This window comes from Halichoerus grypus, chromosome 1 (assembly GCF_964656455.1).
Source record: "Halichoerus grypus chromosome 1, mHalGry1.hap1.1, whole genome shotgun sequence".
NCBI lineage: Eukaryota > Metazoa > Chordata > Mammalia > Carnivora > Phocidae > Halichoerus > Halichoerus grypus.
The window spans coordinates 4651954-4665713 of NC_135712.1; the positions used below are offsets into that span (position 1 = coordinate 4651954).

The 13760-nt window shown below is 54.4% G+C and overlaps 1 protein-coding gene across 1 annotated transcript in view; it reads right to left on the reverse strand.

The window, feature by feature from the left end:
• The window catches only part of BACE2 (beta-secretase 2), an 87762-nt gene that overhangs the window by 51698 nt on the left and 22304 nt on the right, over positions 1-13760 (reverse strand). The window lies entirely within an intron of this gene.

The window sequence follows — 13760 nt, forward strand, 5'->3', positions numbered from 1 at the left end:
TCCATTAAGAAGCTTACGGCAGGGAGGGGGATCCGTTTTGCTTTGGATTATTTCAGCGAAATAATAATTTCCTTTTTAAGCCACCGGCGCTTGCTTCTAGGCAGAGCCCCGTCCCACCCCGGGCTGTCTCCCTGCCTTTCCAACCTCACGAGGAAATCCTGACCCGGGGTGGGGGCCCTGCCCAGGATGCCCCGACAGCCTCCCCCTGGAAGCTGGCATTCCCTCATCTGTGCCCCACAGCACCTGGGGACACCTGTCACACGTGTCATTTCCTGGTTTTAATGACTTCGAATTTACATACAATAACAATGCAAGATCTTCGCTTTCCCACCGGTGGGCTCTGGCATGGTCGGCATCCAAAGCAAGAGACAGGCACTTCTATTATTCCCAAAAGCTCGCTTCCTGCCCCCTTTCCAGGCAACCCTCCTGTTCCTCAGAGGCAAGCACCTCTGACTTGCTTGCCATGGACTGAACGGTGTATCAACATATGTGGGTTTGTTCTTTTGCCCGGCAGGGTGGGGGGCATCTCGCTTCTTCTGATCAACAGGTTTCTGAGCTCCTCTCCTGCAGTGATGTGTGCTGGGACTTGTCCTACAGCTGAGCAGTATTCCTCACACGGACAACGTCTGTCCTCCTCAACGGGCACTGGGGTCGCTTCTGGCTTCAGCCTTTTGGGCACAAGGCTGGTACGGACGTTCTTGTAGAACTCACTCTGTGGATGTCTGTTTCCATTGCTTTTGGGTAGATACCTAGGGCTCTAACATGATGGGTCATAGAGTAAGTGTATTTTTAATGTTGTTTAATTCCAAACACCTCTCCAAAGGAGACAATACCAAGTTACACTCCCACGGTCCACTGTTCCTCTGGTTCATCCGCTCCATATCCGCCTCCAATTTGGCATCGCTGGTTGTTTTCCTGGCAGCCATTCTAGTGAGCGTGGACTGGGCTCTCCCTGGGGACCAGTGACCCCGAGCCACCACACTGTATGTGAATCGTCGTCCACCCCCCCCCCCCTCTGGCAAGCAATGATGTCCGCGGGCAGGGTGTGCTCAGCATCATCCCAAGTCCAGACGCACAGCCCACTGCACACACAACGAGGAGAACTTTCGGAAGCAAACACAGAACATGCAGATAAAACCCCAGAGGTTGGAAATCGAGTTTAAAAAGCTGTAGATAAGGGAATCCAGGTGGGTAAGTTTCTACCTAGAATTCTCTCAACACTCCCGCCGCTGCTCTGGTCAAACCCTCAGTTTTGCCAAAGCCCATGTTTTCTGTCTTTCTCTTACCTGGGCCCCCCCACCCCCGGCAGGATGTCCCTCAGTCAGCCACTCTGTCCTTCTGGAAACTTCTGGAAATTGGTCTTTGCTTTGGATTCCGGGACACGGCACAACCAGCGTTCCTCCAACGTCTGCACCTGCCCACCTCAGCCTCACTGCTGGGGCTTCTCTTCCCCGCTTGTGGACCAGAGTTTCCCACTGGTCAGCCCTGCAACCACTTCTGGGCACCACACACACAGGCCTCATGGCGACCTCACCGTGTCACCTGGCATTCCGTGCCCTCCACCCACCTGTGACTCCCTGCGTCTCCCACCTGGGCCACCCCTGAGCTCCAGGCCTTCCCTACTCAACGCCTCCACTTGGGATGTCCAACAGCCGTCTGTTAGCGGTTGAACTGTGTCCCCCAAGAAGACACACTGGAGCCCTGGCCCCCTGGGACCTGTGAATGTGGCCAGACTTGGAAAACAGGGTGTTTGCAGATGTCGTCAAGTTAAGATGAGACCGTTAGGGTGGCCTCGTCCAACAGGACTGGTGTCCTCCCAAGAGGAGAACACCACGAGAAGACACAGACACACAGGGAGAAGGCCAAGTGACAGAGGCAGACACTGGAGTGACGCGGGCGCAGGCCATGGTGCTCCGAAGACCGGCGGCCACCCCCAGGACCAGGAGATGCAAGGACGGGCTCTCCCCGGGGTCCCAGAGGGAGCTGGGCCCTGCGGCCACCTTGACGTCAGACCTCTGGCTCCAGACCGTGAGGGGACATTTCTGCGTTAGACCACCCGGTCTACACGTCACCACGGCAGCCCCAGGAACAAACACACCATCTCAAGTCTGCCGTGTCCGAAACTGAACTCCCAGCACCCCCAGACATTCCAATCTCAACAGTGGCTCCATCACGTCAGCTCAGGCCGCCCAGCTTGGCGACACCATCCGTGCTTCTCTCCCTTGTGCCCCACGTCCGGGCCATCAGGAAGGTGCGCCGCTGCCTCCTCCAGGCTGTACTCAGTGCCCGCCCACTTCTCATCACCTCCTGGGATAACCACAGCGACGGTGGACAGCTAACTCCTACTATGTGCCAGGGACTCCTTACAGTGCTTCAAATACACTAACCTGTTTAGTCCTCACGAGGCCCTTCTGTGGGCAGCGCCACCATCACCCCCATTTCACAGGGCAATCCGGCGCCGAGGGGCGGACCTGCCCAACCACGCCGGGGTGAGTAGCGGGGCTGGGTCTGAACCCACGTCGCCTTCCTCCAAACGCACTCCTGTAACCCACCTACCGCTCCCTAGGCTCTAGGAGCCCTCCGTTTTCCCTCCAGCCCACCAGCAGGTGCGCTCTCGGGCGGGGACTGGGCCCGTTTTGTTCTCTGCTCTGTCCCCAGTGCCCAGAACGGGGCCAGGCACAGAGCAGACACTCAAATATTTGTTGAATGAACAGCTAAGGGATTCTCAAAGGTAAAACCAAAGACACTAACCTTTCCCTTGGCAGAAGGACATTCCAGATTCGGGAAAAAATAAAGGTTCGGTCGGTATGCCTGAACCTGCCGTGCGCGGGCTCCCCAGACGCTCGGGTATGGGCTGCCAGGCATCAGACAGCAAACCCAGCTGCCGCGTCCCTGATCCACGGAGCGCGCCGGCCTTCCCTGCAGGAGGCTGTGGAAATGGCGGGGAATCGTCCTGGGAGCCCCTGCCCTAGAGCTCTGGGCACAACAAACGCATCACCATGTCTTCTCAAACCAGAGCCTATTCTGTGAGCCCAGAGTGTGCCCTTCCCACCACTGAAGATCCCGTCCGTGACACCGGAAGGGATGGCGGGGACACAGACCTGGGGACTAAGGCCTGACGTGAATCTAAAATGCACTAAATAGGTGCACCTGGGTGGCTCAGTCGGTTAAGTGTCTGCCTTCGGTTCAGCTCATGATCTTGGGGTCCTGGGATGGAGCCCCATGTTGGGCTCCCTGCTCAGCGGAGAGCCTGCTTCTCCCTCTGACCCTCCCTGCTCATGCTCTCTCTCTCTCACTCTCTCTCTCAAATAAAATCTTAAAAAAATAAAATAAAAAGCACTAAATAAAGATGATAAAAGTCACTTTATACGCCTTAGCTTTAGGAGGTGAATTCTGCGCTTCATCTGCATTTATTAACACAGAGTCACTCGCAAAGGTGCAAGATCTCACTCCCCTACAGAGAGGTTTGGGTATTTCAGACAGCATGCAGCTTGAATGAAAATTACCTGGTTCCCTATTCAAATAGTTGATGCCCAACAGCCCTGAGCTCCCAAACCGCAACGTGGATCGGACTGCATATGAATTTCTCATAAACGTACAAAGGGGTGCCAAGAAGTCTGCATGTGCTCGGATTTGATGGGAGAGGAAGTGGCGATGCAGAGGGATCCCCTGTGCATCCAGCAGTCTGAGCAGGTAACCGGAGCGGAGAAGCTCCGTGCACAGGTCAGTTGGATGGGCCAGATTTTCCTACAGGGCAGAGTTCTCTGTTCCCAGACACGCTCACGTTCAGTGGCTCACCACAATATGATCCTTAAAGTGGGTGTATCAGAATCTCTGTGTGGGTTTTGTGTTTTGCTTTGTTTTTTTAAAGTAGCTTCCCCTGCCCTGTGTGGAGCCCCCAAAGCGGGGGCTTGAACTCACGACCCTGAGATCAAGACCTGAACTGAGATCACGAAATCAGAAGCTTAACTGACTAAGCCACCCAGGCGCCCTTCTGTGAGGGTTTTTTTTTTTTTTTAATCCCCTCAACTTTAATTCTTTTCAGAGACGAGTTCATCCCCTGTACGTCCAATCAGATACATTTTTCTCAATCCTTTGACTTCCCATGCCACATTTCCATGACTGATAACCACCTCAGGCACCTTGCCCTCCAGAGGAGAAAGCGGACTCCACCTCTCCTCCCAGGCTGGGTTCCCCACCCTGGGGGCTTTCCAAGAGCCAGCTCATTAAGTCACTCAGTTGTGGCCCAAAGATGCTCGCTATGCATCACAAAAGATGCCTTTATCAGTCCTCTCCCTGGGGGAACGCCTGGGGTTTCAGGAGCTCGACCAGGAACTGGAATAAGACCAAATATAGATTTCTTCTTAAAAGTCACAGTATCACAAATAGCCAATGTGAAAACAGCAAGGATGGGACCTTTACCCATCCTGGGAATGCAGTTCCAAATGCAGCCTGTCATGCACCAAGGCTTTTGTCCCAAGAGCAGACACCGGGTCCAAGTGGACATAAGCTCATCCATGCAACTCACAGGGCCCTGCATCCAGATTTCAATGGTTCCTGGAGGCAAGATGAGCTTTTCAAGTTGCCTGGATGAAAGCGCAGAGAGGCAAAGGAGGAGAAAAGGCAACAGGACTCCTTCATGAACCAATCAGGCAATTCCACGCTTTTAAAAGCAGTGGGGCTGAGTGTATGTGGCAACACACCTCAATCACCCGAAAAACACAAAACCAAACCAGACACCAATTGTACAACAGTGAGTAATACTTCATCGGTCATTAAAAGTCACAGACAATCAAAGCTCTAGATTCTAACATGAGCATCCTTCCTGCCCACGCTCGTGGTCAGTCAGGAGAGCGCGTCGTCTCTATGAGTGTTTCTGGGTCTCCACGCACCCGGCCACCAGCAGGCCGTGTGCAGAAAGGCCAGCCGCTGGGGCATCCCACGTCCCCACCAAATGCTCCTGCGCAACACAGCGTGGTCAGAGGGACACAAGACTACTGTCCTGGGCATAATGGCCCAAGTGACCAAGGCCTTTCTGGGCAGACGTTCCCCCCATGGCCTCCGCATACCAGACCCGAGAGTTTTCATACACCCCCACCCATACCTCTACCACGACACACAATGTCCCCTTTTGCAGAAGCAGGGGTCAGGAACGCAGAGAAAAGTTGCACCAGAATACAAACTGCCTTAACTTACACGCAGACAACTCCAAACCATCCAGGCTTTCGGTACGACCCTCTTTCCCAGCTAGTTCAGCAGGGGCCAGCTCGCAAGAAAATTCAATTCGGAGGCGCAGCTCAGCAAAGCTGGCCACCCCGGTTGTTCCTAGAGCTTATGATCCGAGGAGAGAAATCGCCCCAAGAGATGAGGCAGCCCAAAGTCAGGCAAGGGATGGATGTCCAGGGTAAACACTGTGGGTTGCATTTCAGGTGCACAGCAAACAAGCCAACACCTTTTTCTGTGAGCCGATGCTGGACGCGGAGGCCATGCGTGTTGACTTCTGGCCAAGAGCCAAGCCTCCCCTCGGGAAGGAGTCTGAACCATAGAGGAAGAGGCTTAGTGCCCCCTGCCCTATACATTTCACCCCATCTGCTCTGAAAGGATCGAACCTCCGAGGCTCTGGGTGCAGGCCACCTCTTAGCCTGTCTCCACGCACCTGCCCAATCCTCTGCGGGTTCCTTCATCCCGAACTTCCAGAATCATCTCCCGCTTCCTTGGGTTCAAGTCCACACACACGATGGTCTAACCCCAGAACACATCGCTCGGCCCCATCAAGGGACATTGAAAATGCACGCAGTGTCCTCAAATCCGAGGAATGTTTGCATTCTCAAAACACAACTGGAAATGACTCAGATGTGCTGAAGAGAGACAACGTGCCCACCTTACACCGGGTGCAGATGTGCCGTCCGGAGGTGCGAGTCGCCCTCCCTCCCTACGCTGGGGAACTCGTGTTCCGTTTCTTCTAGAACACAGCAATGTGTGACCAGCTGGGGCCCGTGTTCTGAGGGCCCTCTGGAGGGAAAGCAGCAGACACGGGCCCTGCAGAGCTAGGTACCCAGCAGAGAGGACCAAAATATCCACAGGCCTGTCCTCAAAAGCTGCCTGTGGTCCAGGTCGAAAGGCCCAGGAAGGTCCAGAACGGCAGGAGTTGACAGCACAAGTTTTTTGTCACTTCTTAGAATCAGCAAAAACCCAAATACACTCCCCGGAGCTTCTGCCCTTGGCCCCTGTCACAGGCAAGCATCAGTGAGTTTAGCTCCTGTCTGGATTCCTCACCTCCCTTCCCCTGCTCAACCTGCTGAGGTGGGGCTTCTGTCCAGGCTCCAGGCCCGCCAGGCTCCCCGGGGACCTCCCAGCTCTCTGCCTGCTCAGAAGCCTGTAAGCAGCACTGGCCACTACTGACCAGTCCCCCTGGAAGCTTCAGAAACACCACCTTCCTGCTTTTCCTGCCACGGTCCCCCTTCTCATCTCCCCTGCAGATAGCTCCCTCCTCTGTGCTCTTGGAAACACCTTACAAATCGTTCCTAGGAATTGTGTGTCCCCAGCCCCTAGTGCACCATTTCCATGCTTGATGGAGTCCAACGGTCTTCTCCAGATGACATGCCCCCAGCACAGGGGGCCCTGCAGGAGGGTGGGCCCTGGTGTGGTTCTGCTCTTCGTCGCCAGCACCTAGGACAGTGCCCAGGACATAGTAGGTGCTCAACAAACCAACAGTTGTGGAATATACAAGTGGGGGACAGACAAACTTTTACTGGGTGGACACTAAGTGGCAGATGTGCATATTCTGGGCCAAAGAAATGTGTTTATTCCTCTATAAGACAAGTCTGTACTGCACACCTGTGAATTATACACAAAAGATCAAGAAGGCAAAAAGATCTTAGACCATCTATTCTAGAAGATGATGAGAGAAGATGTGTGAGAATCCTACTACCCCCAAAGCAAACACTCCCCTCTTAGATGTGTGCTTCTTCAACAGTACCCTCCGGGCCCCCCACTCCCGCCTGGACCTGCACAATGCCATTCTACAAAATAATCCTGAAACAAGGACAACTACTCTGCACCAGTCACTGGTGGGTGGGAACTGGATAGGTTTGGAATGCGAACGAGCAGTCTGTCTGCATGTCAGAGAGCTTCTTCTGCACTTTGCTGAGCAGGGCGCAGGATCAAAGGGCACCCCACTGCTCACAGACCTGCGTCTGGGCAGGCTCCTTCTGCTTGTGTCTAGCTGCTCCATGACCTAGGAGGCCAGTGATGGAGTGCTCCCAGGGGGTGCTTGTGAGGGGTAAACGCAGTCAGGTGAGTTACCCGCTCCCCCAATGCAGGCTCTCGGGGAGCGAGCAATATCTCCTGGTGCTAAATCCACGTGCACTTCTCAGCAGGAGACAGGAGACCGAGGTCAGTCCTCGGTGGCCACCAACACGAACTCCATGGCACCTGAGGGACCTCTGCCCAAGGGGTGGTTCCTTGACTCTGACGGTTTCTTCAGGACGTTCTCTTTGGGCTTGTTCTTGGGGACAGCCATATCCTCATGCCCTGCCTAGACAAAGCTCACTCATGTTTAAAATGGCACATTTTGTGGGGTTTGATTGTCCTCATTTTGCGTTGGCATGATTCTGACAGGCACTCCTGGAGGTCTGGGTCTTTACTAGCCTCCCATTTCTCCAAATTGCATACCTTTTCTTTCAATGACCTTGTAAGCTGCCGGAGGGCCAAACACATTTTCTGGTCTCTTTTCCACGGTCCCCATTAATGACTACAACTAACAGGAATCTGCTCATCACCTGACTTGCGGGGCGAAGAACACACGTGAGCTGATACCTGGGAGGAGAGATGAAGGCGCACCTGCCGAGAAGCTGGAAGACGCGGGAGGCCGTTCAAGAGGCCAAACTCCTGATACACGTGTGCAAAGTACTTAAGCTTTCTGGAGATGGCGAGGGTGGGCTAACTTCATGTCCCCGCTGCTCTACCAAATAACCACACACGTACCTCTTAAATATCCAAGGATAACCAAAGTTGGAATCCAAGACGAGGTTTTGGTGCCCACCCACGTGCCCTGGTACTTAGTCCAGCTTCCGGTTACTCTCTGTAGCCGAAAGAGCAAGAGGCTTCAGTGTCCAGGGCAGGCCTGCAGTGCCAGGGAGTGAACGCTCCTGGGAGCGCCCTCAACCCCAAATACACAGCCGCTGATGGATGGATGGAGTCCTCCACCTGCTGGCTCCTCACGCGGACAGCCGGAGCCGCGCTCTGCCACCTCCCAGAAGTCCCGGCAGGGACGGGCTCCTTCCTGCCCCACTGCCTTGCTCCCACCAGTGTCTCAGGCCAGGGAGAACCAAGGGAAGGTGGACTCATGCAAACCTTGCCTCATGCGCCCCAAAGACCAAATATCCTCAAACTCAGAGAGCCTGATCGAAAACAAAAACAGTGTGGCCAGGAATGCAAAGAGCCTCGTGGGGCTCCGAATCATCTGACCGTCCTACCACCAGCTGAAACCAACCAGCGGACTGTGCGTGTCTGTCTCCCACTATCTGTCCCTCCTCCATCTTCCGAGGATGCACGGGGCAGTAACCTCACAGAAAGCCATCTGCTTGTCGCCACAATGAGGTGAAATGTTGCACTGAAGAGAAGAAATGAGTTAGGTGCCTAGTTAACAATTAGCAGCCAGAGATTTCTCAGCCATCACTGTCTCTTTTTCAGCAGGTTAATAGATAGGAAAATTAGCAGATAATTTAAATAATGGCTCATTTAACACAACGATTCCTAATTACATTAGCAGCCCATCTGCCGAAGGCTGCCGGCGCCCAGAACCCACAGCAGCGGCGGTTCCGGCCCAGCTACGCGGGGCTGTTTGCCCACAGCTATTACACGTGATTACAGGCGCTGATCTTGTTAATCAGGTTCTTTCAACGCTTCAGTTCTGGAGATGAATCTCATTTACTTAAACACATCTTGTCGAAGAAAGCAAGAGTAACTGCCACACGCCATTTCTCCACAATCTAAAATTAAGGGTGTTTTCTAAAGAAGGGAGAAAAAAAAAATCATTTTCAAAGGGCCCCACTTAACACAAACAGATGTTACAGAACTTAGCTAAGAGGGGCTTGATTATGCAATTTATTCGGGCCTCGTGTGCACGCACACTAGCGCTTTACTATTCTGATGGGGCTCCTACTAGAAAAACACATGTCAAGAGCCACGTGGATTCCCCGGCTGCTTTTGGGAAAACCAGCACCGCCACAAGCGGACAGCACAGTGAAAGGGGAACACGGAACACTCAGGGCTTAGCAGGTTAATTCTGGCGGTGGAGGGGGAGTGAGCAGAATCTGGGGTGCAGGAGGGTTGATGTGAGGGGGTCCCGGTTTTAAGAACCTAAGAGTCATGCATCCCCAAATCAGAATCCTCCTGGACACAGGAGTTACCATTCCCTCTGCAGTGACCACCCATCGCTGGGGTGCTGGGGTGGTGGGGTGGTTACTGCCGGGAGGGGGTGGTCCCTGAGTTTTGAAACTGCCAGACAACCCATCCCTGTCAGGAAGACTGGAAAGGCGAAGAGTGGGGGAGATTCTATCACACACCCACAGCCCAGGTCCCTAAAACGTGCTGGTAACTACGTCCATTCACAGGACCCTGGCTTCAAGCTCACGGTCTACCTATGGTCCCAGGATACACTCTGTGCCTTCTCTAAAGCAGAGCCGCGCGACGAACAGGGGTTCACGGTCTGTTAGACCCGGGTCTGAGCACTGGCTTGGCCTCCTCTCGGCTGGCCATGGAACCTCACACATGGTCTCTGGGTGCTGGTGTCCTCACCATCCACCCGCAAAGTGGGATGACGGAGAGTGCTGTTCCGAGGGGCGCAGGGGAGAATTTATGGGTGGTGCAGCCAGAAGAGTGCCTGGTACCCCGGGATGCTTTAATTTCTCAAACAGGGTGGCATGACTCTGTTTTTCCTCTTGTTTCAGGGCCGACTTTCAGCACAGGACTCGCATCAAATTACCCCCCAAACTTTCATTCAGTCCTTGCTTTGCCGCTGGTCAGGACACAGATCAGAGGTGGCATGCCTAAGCTCCAGAACGGGCACAGCGTCCTCAGCAGGCCCCCCGAGGGGCACTGTGGCTGGTCCCTGCAGCAGGTGATGCCCACAGGGACGTGACCACGTGCTGAAACACGGGGGGGGGTGACCCACGTGTCAGGAGCACCCACACACGGCTCAGACTCGAATCCCAGGGCCACCAAGGCTGTTTGCACTCCCCAGGCCCTTCTTCCCCACTCTGTCCCCTGGGTGCCCGAGATCCCCCACCCACCTCCTTTCCTCCGCCCTCCCCTTCCACGAGTCCGGGTGTCTTGTCTGTGGCTGTCCCTGAATCTCTCCTCAAGCCGTCCGTGTTCCTCTTCCTCCCCCCTTCCGCCTCCTGGAGCACCCCGGAGGCTTCAGGTCAGCAGCTCTGAGCGCAGGGCTGAGCACGGTGCTCAGTAAAGGTTTGCTAAAGGAGTGAGTGGGGCCCTCTGGTCCCCAGAGACGGGAGCCAGTTAGCTCCAGCTCTCTGGGTGGGTTTTCCCAGGGTCTGATGCCCTGCCCAGGGTCTCGGGCCGCAGTGACTCTCCTGGCTTCTCCCCCACGGCACCTCTGCTGGCTGTGCCTTATCCCCTGGGGCCATCGCGGTGTGCACACAGACTGGGCACGGGGCGGGGGGGCAGGACCCTCGGTGCCAGCACTCCGTCCTCAGCAGCCCTGTCCTCCCGCTGTCAATGCTGAGCAAAGGTGACACTATTCAGGACCTCTCCCTGCCAGCGGCCTGCACAACACTGAAGCTTTTTCTTTCATACTCTTCTCCAGGCCAGCCCCTGGGAGCGCAGGAAAGCCGAAGACAGACCGGTTCCTACTGATCAGAAGTCCATGAGCCCCGCCCCTACGCCCAGAAGGCAAAAGAGTCCTCTAAGCACCTGGGATTTTAAATACCCTTTTTGCCCCATGGAAGACGCCATGGGGGTAAACCTGTGTGGGCGCCCCGCTGCGAGAGAGGTCACCTGCCCCCCCCCAGGTCATGCCCTTCCTGGGGACAGCCACAGGTAAAGACTGAGTGATACTGGGTAATAAAGGCCTGGCCATTTCTGCCCAAGTTGGGCCGACTCTGCAGGGTCCTTCTAGCTCCCGCGTGCCCTGCAGGGCAGCAGAGACTGTCCCTGGGCATCATCACTGCGTGACCCCCACCACCCACTCCTGCTTCCTCCTCCCCGTTCACGGGTGTGGACCCTAAGAGCACGCCACGAGCACCCGCAGCCACACTATGCTCAGAGCTGCTCCCCGGAGCCCAGCCCACAACGCTGCTCTTAGCTGAACAAATGCTCCGTGACTACTTCTCCAAGAGCTTCCCTCCGAAAACCACCTCAGCAGATGCCTAGGCCTGGTCTCCAAAGAAGACGTCCGAGCCTGTCTCCCAAAGCAGACTGAGCGGATGTCCCCCCCACGCGTCAAAGGCCAGGGACGGAGGCCTCACAGTGAAGCAGTCAGATCTGGTCTCCACTTTGCCACGAGCTGGCTGAACAGTCATCCCGTGCCTCAGTTTGGCCATCTATAAAATGGAGAGAATAATTTCAGCCTTCAAAATCACTGTGTCTAAGTTTAGCTTTGCTCTTAGAGTTCAGACAAGGAAGGGGCGCCTGGGTGGCTCAGTTGGTTCAGCGTCCAACTCTTGGCTTCGGCTCAGGTCATGATCTTGGGGTCGTGGGATCGAGCCCTGCCTCAGGCTCTGCACTCAGCATGGAGTCTGCTTGAGATTCTTCCTCTCCCCCTCTGCCCCTCCCCCATCCCTGCTGGCAGGTTCTCGCTCTCTAAAATCAATCAATCTTGGGGCGCCTGGGTGGTTCAGTCGGTTAAGTGTCTGCCTTCGGCTCAAGTCATGATCTCGGGGTCCTGGGATCGAGTCCCCCGTCGGGCTCCCTGCTCAGCGGTGAGCCTGCTTCTCCCTCTGTCTGCCGCTCCCCCTGTCTGTGCACGTGTGCTCTCTCTCTGTGCAAATAAATAAAATCTTTAAAAACAAAATAAATCTTTAAAATAAAAAGAATTCAGACAAGGAAAGCCATTTGGAGTGTGGGTCTCCCCCCGTGTGCAGGGACGCCCGACGGGGCCAGGCAGACGGAGGGTCAGCCCCCGGCAGCCTCCCAGGTGCAAGGACAGTTTTTGTTGTGGGCAGCAAGAGCGTCACCGCCCACATGAAGCTGTGTCTGTGGGTTTCCAGCTCTTATGCTCGTCCTTATGCGGGAACGTGGGCCGCTAGCTTGCCTCAGTTGGCATTCTAAGACTCCACCTGTGCTTTCGGCCGCAGAGACTCGAGACAACACCCGCACGCACATCCTGCGGGTGGTCACGCATCCAGGGCTGGCCCTGACTGCTGACCGGCAGAGCGAGGGCCAGGATCGGGAGCCCGGTCCCCACTGGGCTCACAGCCGCTGGTGCCACACCTGAAGAAGGTGCGGGCTGTTGGCCAAGAGGCTGCACATGGTGGCCTATCTTCAGGGATCCAGACAGTCCAGGAATCTGGTTCTCTGCCCCTTGGACAGCGGAGCCAAGCATGCATTGATCGGGGAGCTGCTGTAAGCAGCCTCATATCCACCAAGCTTCTAGAAGAAGAATTGGAAGCCACACTGCTTGTTTGCAAAGGGATATTCAGCGACAGGTGGCCTGGATGCTTCCATCTGCTTGCCCAGCCCCTCCCTCTGTGTAGGTGAACTCGGAGGGGGCTAGGGAAGTGGAGAAAAGAGCACAAAGGGCCCCTTCCCTATGAGGCGTCCCAGCCCAGGGGGAGCTCCCCGGATGGAGTTTCCCTCGGCCTCTGGGCTTACGTAATCCACCTGCTAGCAGGAGACAATCCCACTGATGGAGGAATGGCGGTGGATGGTTAGGATTCCTATGTAAAAGTCACAAGGCTAGACCTCATTCACTGATGCCAGTGAAAATAATGATCCTCTTTACCATGGAAAAGAAAATTCACGCTGAACGGTGCTTTTTTATTTTTGTTTAAAGATTTATTTATTTGAGACAGGGAGAGGGAGAGAGAGAATCTCAAGCGGACTCCACGCTGAGCGCGGAGCCCGACCCGGGGCTCCATCCCATGACTCTGAGATCATGACCTGAGCCGAAACCAAGAGTCAGACGCTTAAGCTTAACCAACTGAGCCACTCAGGCGCCCCAAACGGTGCTTTTTAAAGAAAGTACAAAAGCAGGTTTGTCCCTGTATTTGGGTGACTGTGGAGGGAAGGAAATTTCTATTTCCAGAGAGCAAGGTAGCCTCTTCCTTCCCAAAAAGACAACCAACCACTCCCCAAAACCCATTATAGGTTTCCAAGGATCTTAGGAGACATTGTTTTAGCTAAAAATCAGCTCTTTCTGCACATTTTCCAAAGGAGTTTAAACAGATTCGCATCAAAGGTGCAATATCTTAACTCTCACGATATTTCCGGAGATTCGCTAAATGCTCCCTTTTGCTCAAGAGTTGGTAACCGTAACTGAAAAGCTATTTCACATCTAATCTTTCAGAAAAGAGACAGGAGATAAACTTCACCCAGGTCCCACATTCAAATATCGTCAGTTTTTAGTCAATATTTAAAAAAAAAAAGGAAAGACAAGGCGTATATACACTTGGCTGCAGCAACAGCCAAGATTGTCAACTTACCGTTATGATCAAGTGGTTATTTTTCACTATTACTCTCAGCATTAAGATTCATTTTTTTAATCGTGGTGAAACACACAGAAAATTTGCCATCTTAAC